Source organism: Cervus elaphus, chromosome 29 (assembly GCF_910594005.1).
Source record: "Cervus elaphus chromosome 29, mCerEla1.1, whole genome shotgun sequence".
NCBI lineage: Eukaryota > Metazoa > Chordata > Mammalia > Artiodactyla > Cervidae > Cervus > Cervus elaphus.
The window spans coordinates 45778559-45793595 of NC_057843.1; the positions used below are offsets into that span (position 1 = coordinate 45778559).

The 15037-nt window shown below is 33.9% G+C and overlaps 1 protein-coding gene and 1 non-coding gene across 3 annotated transcripts in view; one reads left to right on the plus strand and one right to left on the minus strand.

Moving 5' to 3' along the window:
* Nucleotides 1-15037, minus strand: part of TRPM3 (transient receptor potential cation channel subfamily M member 3) — an 899779-nt gene that overhangs the window by 820811 nt on the left and 63931 nt on the right. The window lies entirely within an intron of this gene.
* Nucleotides 4282-4387, plus strand: LOC122686371. Its single transcript, XR_006338739.1, has one exon. It is a non-coding gene; the product is annotated as a small nucleolar RNA U13 (small nucleolar RNA).

The following is a 15037-nucleotide window of genomic DNA, read 5'->3' on the forward strand; positions in this document are numbered from 1 at the left end:
AGGGCATTAACTTGTATATGATGGATAGAATTAATAAGGAATTTCCTACAGATTTTTTTTTAACTGTCTTGTTCTAACAAGATGATAAACAAAGCAAAGTGATCATTAGAAAAACATTCAATGTAATTTCAGAATCAAATTTCCTTTCTTAAAACAACAGTTTGAAAAATCGGGAAATATTAGCAATGCTTTACCCCAGGCTAAGAGCACAATTCAAAAAGAATGTATACAAACAATCAAAAGAGAACATGCATAGTAAAGCATTTTGGAAAGTGTTGCATAGTAACAGCTGAGCCTCCTGGAGTCTCTGCCTCTGTTCTATATGATGGGGAGAAGGTCACTAACCCTCAGGAGAACTCAGGGAGGAAGATTTTATCATATCCATTTTGTAGACAGAGAAAATGGAGATTTTCTGAAGTTCAACAAGTTGACTATGGTTTATACAATAGAAGTTTATAAATATAACATTTTGTGAAGTTTTGAACAGAGACAAAGTTATGCAGCAGAAAACAGTAACAGGAGGAGAAAGAAGACCTGAGCTCTAGATACAGTTTCATTATTCTCCTTCAGCCTGTTTTCTCATCCAAAAAGATCTAGTTTAGGTACAAACTCACCAAAATCATTAAGTAAAAGGATAAAGGCAAAAGTGCTATAAACAGAGAACAGGCATAAGGAATCAGCAATTTCTCTATGTTGCTAAGTTATTTGCAAAATACCCATGGGGAATTTGTCACCTCTCTTGACGACTATGTGCAGTTAGTGTCTGCCTGGGTCCTGGGCAAATATTCAGTTACTCTTAGGATGGTTTAAGGTTGCTTTTTTGGGGATCCTAGTAGATGTGTTTCTCCTACTTTAGATGTATTAAACAGCTGGTGTTTCAACTTACTGTCACAATATCTTCCTCTGAGAGAGAGAGAGAGAGAGAGAGAGAGAGAGAGAGAGAGTGTGTGTGTGTGTGTGTGTTAGGCTAACTGACTAAAGAAGTATCAGTAACCAGGGGTGGATCTGCAACCATTAAAGAGAGGGCCAAGATTTTGGATTTGCCACAGTGAATTTAAAATGATTTTCTTTGGTATTAATTAATTGTGATGAAGACTCCCAACAGCACTATTTCCTCTGATTGTGAGTACAATTGTAGAAGCTGATTCAGACCTTCTGATTAATTGTTTGACAGCTACAGAGTTTATGCCTTAGATCGGGGAGCTATTGCTACACTGAAACTTTTGCTGACAAACTTTAGGATTAGTATAATCCTCAGTCAGCTGGCCAAACTACAGGCCTGACTCCCATGTGAATATCAGTGACAGCAGGGAAATTTTTATCTCAAAATCTTATTAGGCCTACAGGGGAAAAAGTTCCACCACTGCATTTTTTTGGTACCAAAGGAGTAAAGCAGTATCCTAACCAGTAGGTGGAAAGGCCTTTACATCCACAAGGACCCTGTCTACCCTGCTCAACTGTGTTTGCCCAGCAGGGAGCAAAAGGGCCATCATATAGTAATGGTGGCCTGGGAAATGTTTATTGAATTAACAAGTGAAAAGACCTGCAATAAAATGTGTATGTGTATGTCTGAGGTGGTCCTTTGCCTCTACTCTATGAAGAGCCCCCGAAAGTACATAAGTTGAGTCTGGAAAGAAAAAAAAGAAAAAAGAGGAAAGAAGGCAAAGAAATATTATAGCTAGAGTTCCATATCCACTCTAGGGTAATTCAGAAGTGATACATGAATTTTTTATCACTTATGCCATGATTTTCTTCCAATAAAATTTAGAGACACAAATCATAGGAATTCCTACAACTCTCAATTGTCCTATACCCTTCTGTGTGTCCTAGAGTTTCCTGCTTAATGGTGTTAATCAAATCACATATTGTCATAACCTACTCCAATGGGAAGCAAGAGGGTTTACACTGCATATTGCAGACATGACGTGCCTCTTCAGCAAGAGGAGCCACAAACTACACACGTGGCCCTGTGTACTTCAAACCATACTGCTGGTTTAACTGTCTCACTTTCTATTTTTTCTTCTCATTTTCATTTTCTTTGTGAAAAGAATTTCAGTAGCTAAACTTACCGGTGAATTTGTTACCTTGCTAGGTAGCTGGCTACCTGTATAATGCCTGCATAGAGTAGTCACTGGAATATGACCTAATGGCAACCACGGTATAATAACTTATACAACCATATTTATAACCATATTCTCATGTAAATAAACATTTAAAAAATTTTCATATTTGGAGACTTCAGGTAGTAATGAGTAATCCACTGTCCTTTAAATATGGGAAATAAGGTAGTCAGACAATTTGTTTTTTTACCCATTAATTCCTAGGATCCTAAAGCTAGAAGAAAATTTAAAGTTAAAAGAGGCTTAAGAATCACAAGTAACTGAAACAGAACTAACTTGAACCATTTCATCATTAATAAACCAACTCATTAAAACACAAAGTAAAATCATAGTTGGTCACATTCAAGAAGTGCTTCGGAAAAAGTAATACAATATGAGGGTTATAATGTCACCTCTCACTTTCATACATGCTAAGTATTTACAAGCTTAAGTGTTTTATTTCACTGAAGACTTCTGTTATTGTAATGGAATCTCTATTTTTTTTTCTAAAAATTTCCTCCTTTCCCCACCCTAAGAAAAACACACTGAGCCTACAGCACAACCTGCATAGACATATCAATAAGTCCCTTTAACAATTTATAACAAAAAGTTGCAGTAATTTCAAGCTGAGAAAAAGAAAAAAAGGCATTATTTTCAAATTCTAAAGAAAGATTCAGTCTGGCAGTATAATAAAAAATAAACACATTTTTTTTAAATAAAAAGGATTTTTGTTTACTCAAACAGCAACTTTTAAAAATCCTATATACTTTATTATCTCATATTCCTACAGTAGGGTTTCCCAGGTGGCTCAGTAGGCAAACAATCCACCTGCAGTGCAGGAAATGCAGGAGACATGGGTTCCATTCCTGGCTTGGGAAAATCCCCTGGAGGATGGCCTGGCAACCCACTCCAGTATTCTTGCCTGGAGAATCCCATGGACAGAGGAGCCGGGCACACTACAGTCTATAGGATCACAAAGAGTCAGACATAACTAAAGCAACTGAGCATGCAAGCACATACCTAAAGTATTGCTTGGAAACATTCACAAATTCCTGACTAGTAATTGGAAAATGCAGTTTCTTATACGAATACCCATATGCATATCTTTAAAGTCTTATCACTTTATCCTGTTGTAGGGATACTCTGATTTTTCTTCCTAAAAACGATGTTACTCTTAATCGGCATGGGTTCTTTATGTCAAAATATGAGATACTAGATTTGAGTCAAAATTTTAAGATTACTCTGTGTCTCTTAAAACTTGTTAAATCATCCTTAGATATGTAGAAATATAAGATCATGACTCACCAATTACTGCTGGTAATTGGTACCAATTGTTCCTAAAGCATTTAATGTTAATATTCAACACTCTCTTTTGGAGCCTAAAGTTTCACTTAATTAGTAAAATTTAAATAGCACTTTTAAGACTACAAATTAATTTCAGTCTATGTTTTTCTAAATGTCATAGCATTGAGATAGTTTCCTTCTAGTTTCTTCTAAATTAAATTTGATAAGTACCCCAAGCAGAGCCCCAAATATCCACCAATTTCAATATCAGGCTAAAATGAACATAATCTTCCATTATCAGATGTGTATAAGTATTAAGGCTTTAAAACAACACATCAAAATAGGTAATGCTTAATGTGTGGTACTATTTGTAATACATTTTTATACAATCATCTCTAGCTCTAATATAATTGTATGTGATGATTTTAGTGATTTACTGTTCTGAAATGTTCTCTTTTTTTGCACATAAGTTCAGGCAATAAACAAAATGCTTTGACTCTGGTTCATGAAAAGAATCAAATATTTTCTATATTATCCATAACAAAACACCTAGATAAACACTAAAACAAGCAAGACAGACAACTGCTAACAATGGACTTCTGTTGAATCCACTCAATTTTGCAAAATAATGTAGTAAGTGAAAATAAAACATTCGAAAAGCATAAAATCCTCCAAACAAAAGAGAAATCACAATGGAAATTTAAAAATCGGTAACCTGAATAATAAAAATAGGATGTATAAAACGTGTAGTATATAAAAAAAACATCAAGCTTACTGGGGATACAGTCTTACACATATATTGATATGCTGCTGAAAAGAGCTAAAAGAATCAATAAATCATGCATCTTAACTTAGAAAAAGAAATACAAATTAAACCCTTTAAAAAGGGAAAAGGACGATCCTTTTGTAGTTCATGAGCATGATGATTGGGTGTTCACGCTGCTGCGTGACATGTGCCTCCCTCACAAACCTTGTTACGACATCGGCACATTACCTGTCTGACGTGAAAAAAAAATAAAATAAAAAAATAAAAAGGGAAAAAGAAAAAGATCATGAAAATGAAAGTAGAGAAAAATGGATGAATGAAATAAAAGATAAACATATAAAAGGAGAAATCAACAACTTTGTTTTTCTGAAAGGTCTAATAGAATTCCTAGTAATGTTGATCAAAAAACAAAAAGGGAAAATAGGAATTCTAATATCAGGAATTTAAAAAGGGATGGTAATAGTCTATACATTTAAAAAATAAGATGATATTATGGTCTTATGCCAACACACTTGAAAATATAAGTAAAAGGACATATTTCTTTTAAAAAAGCAACTTAAAGAAACTAAATGAAGAAGACAGACCATATGCTAGTGCTAAATATAGGGGAATAGTGACTAGAAGGCTAGTGTTGGATTTCTGACTTGCTGATGATGGTCAATTTCTTGATTAAGTTATGGCTACACTAATGTGCTTCTTTGTGAATATTCGTCAGTTTCTACCCTTATAATCTGTGTTGCTTCTACATATATATTATACTGCAATAAAATATTTCTTTAAAAAATTATGTGAGAGGAACTGTGGCTCCTGAGGTATGCTGGATGCAGAGAAACTGAAGATGTAGTCAACCAGATATTGGAAATAACTACAAGGGAGTTCTGAAAAACAAAGAGGTCATTTTCATCTCTTCAGTCCTAGATGAAGAAATCAAGCCCTGGACCTTTGGGGTGGGAGCACTGACTCCAAGACCCTAGAATACCAGAGAACTAACCCTAGGGAATATCAAATAGTGAGAACTAACACAAACGAAACCACTTGAATACAAGACCTGGCATCACCCAACCACCAGTAGCACCCTGTACAAGACCCTCATCTAAACAACAAACAAAACAAAAATACAAATCCAATCACGAGTAGACAGGATTACCACCTCACTCAGCCTTGCCCATCAGAAAGAAAAAAAAAAAAAAAAAACTCAGCACAAATCTCACCTTATACAAGCTTACACAAACCACTGGACCAACCTTAGTTGGGAAGAAACCAAGAAGAAAGAATTCAACCTTGAAGCCTGGGAAAAGGAGACCTCAAACACAATAAGTTAAAAAAAAAAAAATGAAAAGGCAGAGAAATAATACACAAATGAAGGGACAAACTAGAAACACAGAAGTCCAAATGAATGAAGAGGAAACAGGCAGACACCTGAAAAAGAAGTCAGAATAATGATAGTAAAGATGATCAAAAACCTTGAAAACAAAATGGAGAAAATGCAAGAATCAATTAACAAAGACCTAGAAGAATTAAAGAATAAACATACAGAGACAAACAACACAATTACTGAAATTAAAAATACTCTAGAAGGAATCAATAGCAGAATATTTGAAACAGAAGAATGAATCAGTGAGCAGGAAGATAAAATGGTGGCAGTGACTTCTGAAGAGCTGAATAAAGTAAAAAGAATGAAAAGAACTGAGGACAGTCTCAGACACCTCTGGGACAATATCAAATGCACTAACATTCAAAGGGGTCCCAGAAGAATAAGAGAAAAAGAAAGGGCATGAGAAAATTTTTGAAGAGATTATAGTTGAAAATTCCCCCAACATGGAAAAGGAAATAGTCAATCAAGACCAAGAGGTGCAAAGAATCCCATACAGGATAAACCCAAGGAGAAACATGTCAAGACACATACTAATCAAACTAACAAAGACTAAACACAAAGAAAGAATACTAAAAGCAGCAAGGGAGAAGCAACAAGTAATATACAAGGGCAACCCCATACATTTAACAGCTGATCTTTCAGCAGATACTCTGCAGGCCAGAAGGGAATGGCAAGATATATTTAAAGTACTGAAAGGGAAAAATCTACAACCAAGACTACTGTACCTGGCAAGGATCTCATTCAAAATTAATGGAGAAATAAAAAGCTTTTCAGACAAGCAAAAGTTAAGAGAATTCAGTATCACCAAACCAGCTTTACAACAAATGTTAAAGGGACTTATATAGTCAAGAAATACAACAGAAGAAAAGGATCTACAAAATCAACCCCAAACAATTAAGAAAATGGCAATAGGAACATATATATCAATAATTACTTTAGATGTAAAAGGGCTAAATGATCCAACCAAAAGACTCAGACTGGCTGAATGGACACAAAAACAAGACCCATGTATATGCCATCTACAAGAAACCCACTTCAGACCTAAAGACACATATAGACTGAAAGTGAGAGGATGGGAAAATATATTCCATGCAAATGGAAAGCAAAATAAAGCTGGAATAGCAATCCTCATAACAGACAAAATAGACCATGAAATAAAGAAGATTACAAGAGATAAGGAAGGGCACAAAATAAAGATCAAGGGATCAATCCAAGAGGAAGACATAACAAGTGTAAATATCTATGCACCCAGCATAGGAGCACCTCAATACATAAGACAAACACTAACAGACATAAAAGGAGAAACTGACAGTAACACAATAATAGTAAAGACTTTACACCCCACTTACACCAAGGGACAGATCATCAAAACAGAAAATTAATAAGGAAACACAAGTCTTAAGTGATACATCAGATGAGATGGATCTCATTTATATTTTCAGGACATTCCCTCCAAATGCAGAAGAATACACTTTCTTCTCAAGTGCACATGGAACATTCTCCAGGATAGATCACATCCTGGGTCACAAATCAAACCTCAGTAAATTTAAGAAAATTGAAATCATAACAAGCATGTTCTCCAACCATAATGCTATGAGACTAGATATCAATTACAAGAAAAAAAACTGTAAGAAACACAAACACATGGAGATTAAACACTTTATTTTTAAATAACCAACAGGTTACTGAAGAAATCAAAAGGGAAATCAAAAAATTTCTAGAAACATATGACAATGAAAACATGACAACTCAAAACCTATGGGATTCAGCAAAAGCAGTCCTAAGAGGGAAGTTTATGGCAATATAATTTTACCTGAAGAAACAAGAAAAACATTGAAAAGACAACCAAACTTTACACCTAAAACAACTGGAAAAAGAAGGGGAAAAAAAAATTAGAAGGAAAGAAATCATAATGATCCCAACAGAAATAAATGAAAAAGAAATGAAAGAAACAATAGTAAAGATTAATAAAACTAAAAGCTGGCTCTTTGAGAAGATAAACCAAAATGACAAACCTTTAGCCAGACTCATCAAGAAAAAGAGAGAAGAATTAAATTACCAAATTAGAAATGAAAAAGGAGAGGTTACAACAGACAGTGCAGAAATACAAAGGCTTATAAGAGAGTAATGAACAACTATATGGCAATAAAAAGGATAACCTGGAAGAAATGGACAGATTCTTAGAAAAGTTCAATCTTTCAAGACTGAACCAGGAAGAAACAAAATTATGAACAACTCATTACAAACACTGAAATTGAAGCTGTGATCAAAAGTCTCCCGAAAAACAAAGGACCAGATGGCTTCACAGGAGAATTCTATAAAACATTTAGAGAAGAGCTAGTGCCTATCCTTCTAAAACTCTTTTTAAAAATTGCAGAGGAAGGAACACTTCCAAACTCATTCTACAAGGTCCCAATCACCCTGATACCAAAACCAGACAAAGACAACATTAAAAAAGAAAACTACAGGCCAATATCACAGATGAACATAGATGCAAAAATCCTCAACAAAATTTTAGCAAACAGAATTCAGCAACACATCAAAAAGCTCATACACCATCATCAAGTGGGGTTTATTCCAGGGATGCAAGGATTCTTCAATCTAAGCAAATCAATCAATGTGATACACCACATTAACAAATTGAAAGATAAAAACCATATGATAATCTCAATAGATGCAGAAAAAACCTTTGACAACATTCAGCACCCATTTATGATGAAAACTCTTCAAAAAATGAGCATAGAAGGAACCGACCTCAACATAGTAAAGGCCATATATGATAAGTCTACAGCAAACATTATTCTCAATGGTGAAAAACTGAAAGCATTCCCCTTAAGGTTAGGAACAAGACAAGGGTGTCCACTTTCACCACTATTATTCAATATAGTTCAGAATCCTAGCTATAGCAATCAGAGAAGAAAAAGAAAAAAAAGGAATCCAGATAGGAAAAGAAGTAAAGCTCTCACTGTTTGCAGATGAGATGATACTGTACATAGAAAACCCTAAAGAAAGTATCAGAAAATTACTAGAGCTAATCAGTGAATTTAGCAAAGTTGCAGGATACAAAATCAATATACAGAAATCACTTGCATTTCTGTATAATAACAATGAAAAATCAGAAAGAGAAATTAAGAATTAGTTAAAAGAGAAACAAAAAGAATTAAATATCTAAGAATAAACTTAGCTAAGGAGACGAACTATACATAGAAAATTATAAGACACTGATGAAAGAAATCAAAGACAACATAAACAGATGGAGAGATATTCTATGTTCCTGGGTAGGAAGAATCAATATTGTGAAAATGACTATACTATCAAATACAATGTACAGATTCAAAGCAATCCCTATCAAATTACAATGGTACTTTTCACAGAACTAGAACAAAAAATTTCACAATTCATATGGAAACATAAAAGACCCCGAATAGTCAAAGAAGTCTTGAGAAAGAAGAATGGAGCTGTAGGAATCAACCTTCCTGACTTCAGATTATACTACAAAGCTACAGTCAACAAAAGACTATGGTACTGTCACAAAAACAGAAATGTAGACCAATGGAACAAGATAGAAAGCCCAGGAAAAAACCCACGCACCTGTGGGTAACTTATTTTTCACAAAGGAGGCAAGATAGTCTCCTTTCACAATGGGGCAAAGATAGTCTCTTCAATAAATGGTGCTGGGAAAATTGGACAGTTAATGTAAAAGAATGAAATTAGAACACTTCCTAACACCATACACAAAGATAAACTCACAATGGATTAAAGACCTAAATGTAAGACCAGAAACTATAAAACTCTTAGAGGAAAACATAGGCAGAACACTCGATGACATAAATCAAAGCAAGATCCTCTGTGACCCACCTCCTAGAGTAATGAAAATAAAAACAAAAATAAACAACTGGGACCTAATTAAACTCAAAAGCTTTTGCACAGCAAAGGAAACTATAAGCAAGGTGAAAAGACAACCCTCAGAGTGGGAGAAAATAATAGCAAGTGAAACAACTGACAAAGGATTAATTTCCAAAATCTACAGCAGCTCATACAACTCAATGCCAGAAAAACAAACAACCCAGACAAAAAGTGGGAAAAAGACCTAAACAGACATTTCTCCAAAGAAGACATACAGACAGCTAACAAACACATGAAAAAATGCTCAATGTCCCTCATTAGCAAAGAAATGCAATTCAAAACTACAATGAGATATCACCTCACACCGGTCAGAATGGCCATCATCAAAAAGTCTACAAACAATAAATGCTGGAGAGGGTGTGGAGAAAAGGAAATGCTTTTGCACTGTTGGTGGGAATGTAAATTGATACAACCAATATGGAAGACAGTATGGAGATTCTTTAAAAAAACTAGGAAAGAAAATCACCATATGACCCAGCAAAATCCCACTCCTAGGCATATACCCAAAATTGAAAAAGACACATGTATCCCATTGCTCATTGCAGCACTATTTACAATAACTAGAACATGGAAGCAACCTAGATGTCCATCAACAGGTGAATGGATAAAGAAATTCTGGTACACATACACAATGGAATATTACTCAGCCATAAAAAGGAATGCCTTTGAGTCAGTTCTGAAGAGCTGGATGTACCTAGAGCCTATTATACAGAATGAAGTAAGTCAGAAAGAGAAAGATAAATATTGTATTTTAACACATATATACAGAATCTAGAAAAATGGTACTGAAGAATTTACTTACAGGGCAGCAATGGAGAAATAGACATAGAGAATAGACTTACGGACATGGGGAAATGGGAGGAGAGGGTGAGATGTATGGAAAGAGTAACATGGAAACTTACATTACCATATATAAAATAGAGAGTCAATGGGAATTTGCTGTATGTCTCAGGAAACTCAAACAGGGGCTCTGTATCAATCTAGAGGGGTGGGATGGGGAGGGAGATGGGAGGAAGTGGCAAAAGGGGGGGATATATGTATACCTATGGCTTATTCATGTTGAGGTTGGACAGAAAACAACAAAATTTTAAAAAGCAACTATCCTTCAATTAAAAATTAATTTTTTTAAAATTGTTTTTAATTATGTAACCAGATACTTCCTGACAAGACTGCAATCTCTTTCCTCTAACTCATAATCATTTCCAACATTGAGTGGTAAGGGGGAGGGAGTTATATTCCAAAATCTGAATGAACTTAAATGAAATCTGGAAAAAAATAAACTTTTATGTCTCATTTTCATTTAGGATTATATAAAATAGAATATAATCTAAGTAATATACATATTATATAGAATAATGTAGTATATAGAATAATGCAAATGCAATGCAGAATTTTAAGGCCAAGTCTCATAACTCTGAGAAAACAAGTCTCCCCTCCACTTGATTTACATGAAACTTCTTTATCTATTTAAAGACTTAAATAGATAAATGTAAGATTTAAAATCTACAATACTGTGTTTCATAATGATCAGTAAACAGCCACATAACTAGTAATTTCCCAAGAGTTCTGTATTTGTAGCATGTTTTAAATGCTGTGTTAAACTTTCTCTTTCCTTGTCAATATAATAGTTATCTACATGTTCTGTTTTCTCCAAGTTGTTAGGATTAAACACAAAAATGTATATAAAACTAATAAAACAGTGCCTGCCATGTAGTAAGGACTCAATAATTGCTTGCTATTTTATCATCATCATCAACATTTTGATCATTAGAATTGTAACTCCTTTTTGCCAAATTAAACACATACATCCAGGTTCTAGTCATCAAAAATAGGTAACATGATTTATAATCAAGGTTATTCTAATTTAATGACATGCTAAGAAAATTGAAAATTTTATAACTCTGTGTTTCTATTCACAAGCCACAGTGAAGCATGGATTAAAAATTTATATTTATGCTCAATATTTCAGTTAAATTTGAAAGTGTTTTTTATTTTCAATGCTATTTATAAAATGTAATTTTCATCTATATCACTGCAATTAAAATTCTTTCATAGAATGGAATTTAAAATTCAACACTGCATAATAGCTACCAATTATCATGTACCTACTATTTGCTATAAAAGTGTTTCTCTCAGTACACAATTAAAAAATGGCTCAAAACTTAAGGAAATTACACAAATGAGAACTGATAAATAACAGAAACAAGTTTCAAACCACTTTTTTTTTTAAACCACTTTTTGAAGATACCAAATAATTTTTTAAATTTTCACCCTGCTATATTGCTTCATATGGAAAAAATATTTAAACATAATAGCTATCTATTAGAAAGTCCTATTAGCCAAAGATATTTTGGTAACATTATTATAATAAACTTTGGACAAATGGACATTAAAACCTTCTAACTATTCTTTAACCTCAGAGATGGACTATTGACCACTATCCAGAGATGGAGTATTAAACCACTATTCAAAGATAATCATCCGAATCATTTGACAAGAAGGAGGAAACAGTCATATGAAGGCTCTTATCTAAGTCTTCAAACCAAATCTCAAGTTTAAACTTAATATGAAACATCGTTACTGGCTCTATTAAGTTGCTTGTATTCAATAGCCAAAATTTTAATATGACCTTGACCTGAATCAATTCACCACAAGATATATTTACAGTAAATCACCATGTCCATTATTTCATCTTCTGTTAAAGTGTTTCTATTTTAGATACATTATCCTTCTATAAGTGGGATTAGTCAATCTCTCTTTTATGTAAAGTTTTTATTGAAGTATAACATTATATATAGAATACAGCTCATTATATATAGAATAATATTATATATAGAATGCATGCTCAAGTGTTTCAGTCATGTCTGACTCTTTGTAACCCTATGGACTATAGCCACAAGGCTCCTCTGTCCATGGGATTCTCCAGGCAAGAATACTGGAGTGGGTTTTCATGCTCCAGGGGATCTTCCTGACTCAGGGATTGAACCCACGTCTCCTGCATTGCAGGCAGATTCTTTACTGCTGAGCCACCAGGGAAGTCACCATATATGAGCCACCATACATATATACTAAAAGTATTCAAATTATTATTGTATAAAATATTTTACTAAGTAAAGACACCAACACAATCAACACTTAGGTGAACAGCATCTAGACATAAAAATAAGACATTACTAGTCTATTCAGTATCTGGCTTCTTTCACTTAACATTAATTTGTGAGATACACCTATGTTGCCCATGTAGCAGTAGCCCATTTTTAAAACTGCTATATAATTTAAATAATATTCAATTTATGAAATTACAACAATATATGTATCCATTCCATCATTAATGGGCATTTGGATTGTCAAGTGACACTATTCAAAAAATAGAAAAGTTTCAGAGCAGGAGAACATACTTGCCGTATGTATGTCTAAATGACTCACATCCAAAATACATGAATAATTCAAATCAAAAATAAAGACAATCCTATAGAAATATGAACAAAAGATTTGAAACAAGAACTTCAAAAAAGACAGGCATATAGTCCTAAACATCTCAAAAAAAGACTTATTTTCACTAAGCAACAGGGTGCTATAAACTAAAACACAATAGATACCCCTACTCACAGACTGAAATGGCCAACATGGAAAAAACTGAAAATACCATGTAGGGGCAAGAAAATGGAACAGCTAGAATTTAGGCTCACAGTTGATGCCAGGTGGTGCAGTGGTAAAGAATCTACCTGCCAATGCAGGAGGCACAAGAAATGCAGGTTTGATCCCTGGGTCAGGAAGATCCCCTGGGGTAGGACATGGCAACCCACACCAGTATTCTTGCCTGGGAAATCCCATGAGCAGAGGAGCCTGGCGGACGACAGTGCGTGGGGTCACAAAGAGTCAGACACAACTGAGCGACTGAACACAAACAGAACAAGCTGACAGAACTACTTATGAATTGGTACAAATACTTTAAGAAACTACTTAGCAAAAATGTTTATGGCAGCTTCATCCGTAATATTCTTTATTTAATAATTCTATAGTTAGAGCCATCCCAGGCACTGAAAACCTTTGCCATAATTTTCTTGATTTGGGCAAAATGCAAATGCTATTCAGTCAAAAACTTACTGAATACCTAGGAAGTCCCAGACACTGTACCAGGTTCTGAGGATATAAGACTCCAACTTAGCTCTCCCTTGTATTTTCACACTGAGATGCTTCCTCTTGCCGCCCTCTGAAACCTTTGGGGGATGTTTTTATGTTGTCACTATTCAAATTATCAAAACATTAGACTATAACAATCCCCTTTTAGTGAATTTCTTAAAATATCATTGAAGTAAAATTTTAATGAATTGTTTGTCAAAAAAGAATTCCCTTTGCTAGGACCTAGGCATGTCCAACCCTTACTTTAGATACTATTATAGAATTACATATTCCTGAATAATAATACATAATGGGTACAACTATCACTGAAACAGTCAATAGTATAATTTAGATGCATCTTTGTCCTTAAAAGTCCAGCAACTGTAAAAAAAGAGTTGCTTTGTCATATTAATATGAAGATATAAATATTAAAGGAGCATAAATTTTAAATTGCAAAAATGTGTTGTCTTATTTTTAAATTCCATTTTAGGTACAGTATTTTCTTTTTTTAGGTACAGAATTGTATCACAGAAATTTATAACTACTTTGACTTGACATGGAAATTAGATGTTTCTATTTCTTTATCATATAATACCTAAATATTTTAACTTTAGATAAATGTAAAACATCAAGTGGCATATTTACAAGAAAATATAAATGATATAAATGCTTAATCATATATTTATGCCATGATAGAAAGGATCTTCATTATTCAAGTAGGTCTTATGAAAGATACAAAGTATTAAAGAGCATTATTTGGAACAATCATCAATTTAAATTATCAATTTTCCTAGGGCAAAATAATGGTTGCTCAGGTTTAAATAAAGCATGTATTAATTTTCACTGCTTTTACAATCCTTCAACATAGGTAATTTACTAAGATGTGCAGATTCAAGAAGTACAATCTTGATTTAAAATGTTAGTGTTCAACACTCCCATAATTTAAAGGGACTGTAGCTTTTCCTCAATGTGCAGTGGTTTTCTTAGTTATTAATATCTACCTAGGGAAATTCTCCTTTCAAGGAAAAGATACACTTATAAAATGTCACTGATGTTCTTTGTGCTTAACACAGCAAGTCCTTGGCCATTCCAATCCCAAAGGATAATATATACAAGGCAGAAAAGAACAAACATATGAAATGGTATGTAAACATTTAAACCATGTCCTATGTTATGAGAAATTATGCATGCTTGTGACTTTGCAATATCAATATTATTAACTAGAAGTCAAGGAATCCCAACTCTCATACCACAATTAAGAACTGATAAGCTCTGCGGAGGGAGGAACACTGCAAATGAGGAAACCAGAATTGAAAGAGATACGAGCACCCCAATGTTCATCGCAGCACTGTTTATAATAGCCAGGACATGGAAGCAACCTAGATGCCCATCAGCAGACGAATGGATAAGGAAGCTGTGGTACATATACACCATGGAATATTACTCAGCCATTAAAAAGAATACATTTGAATCAGTTCTAATGAG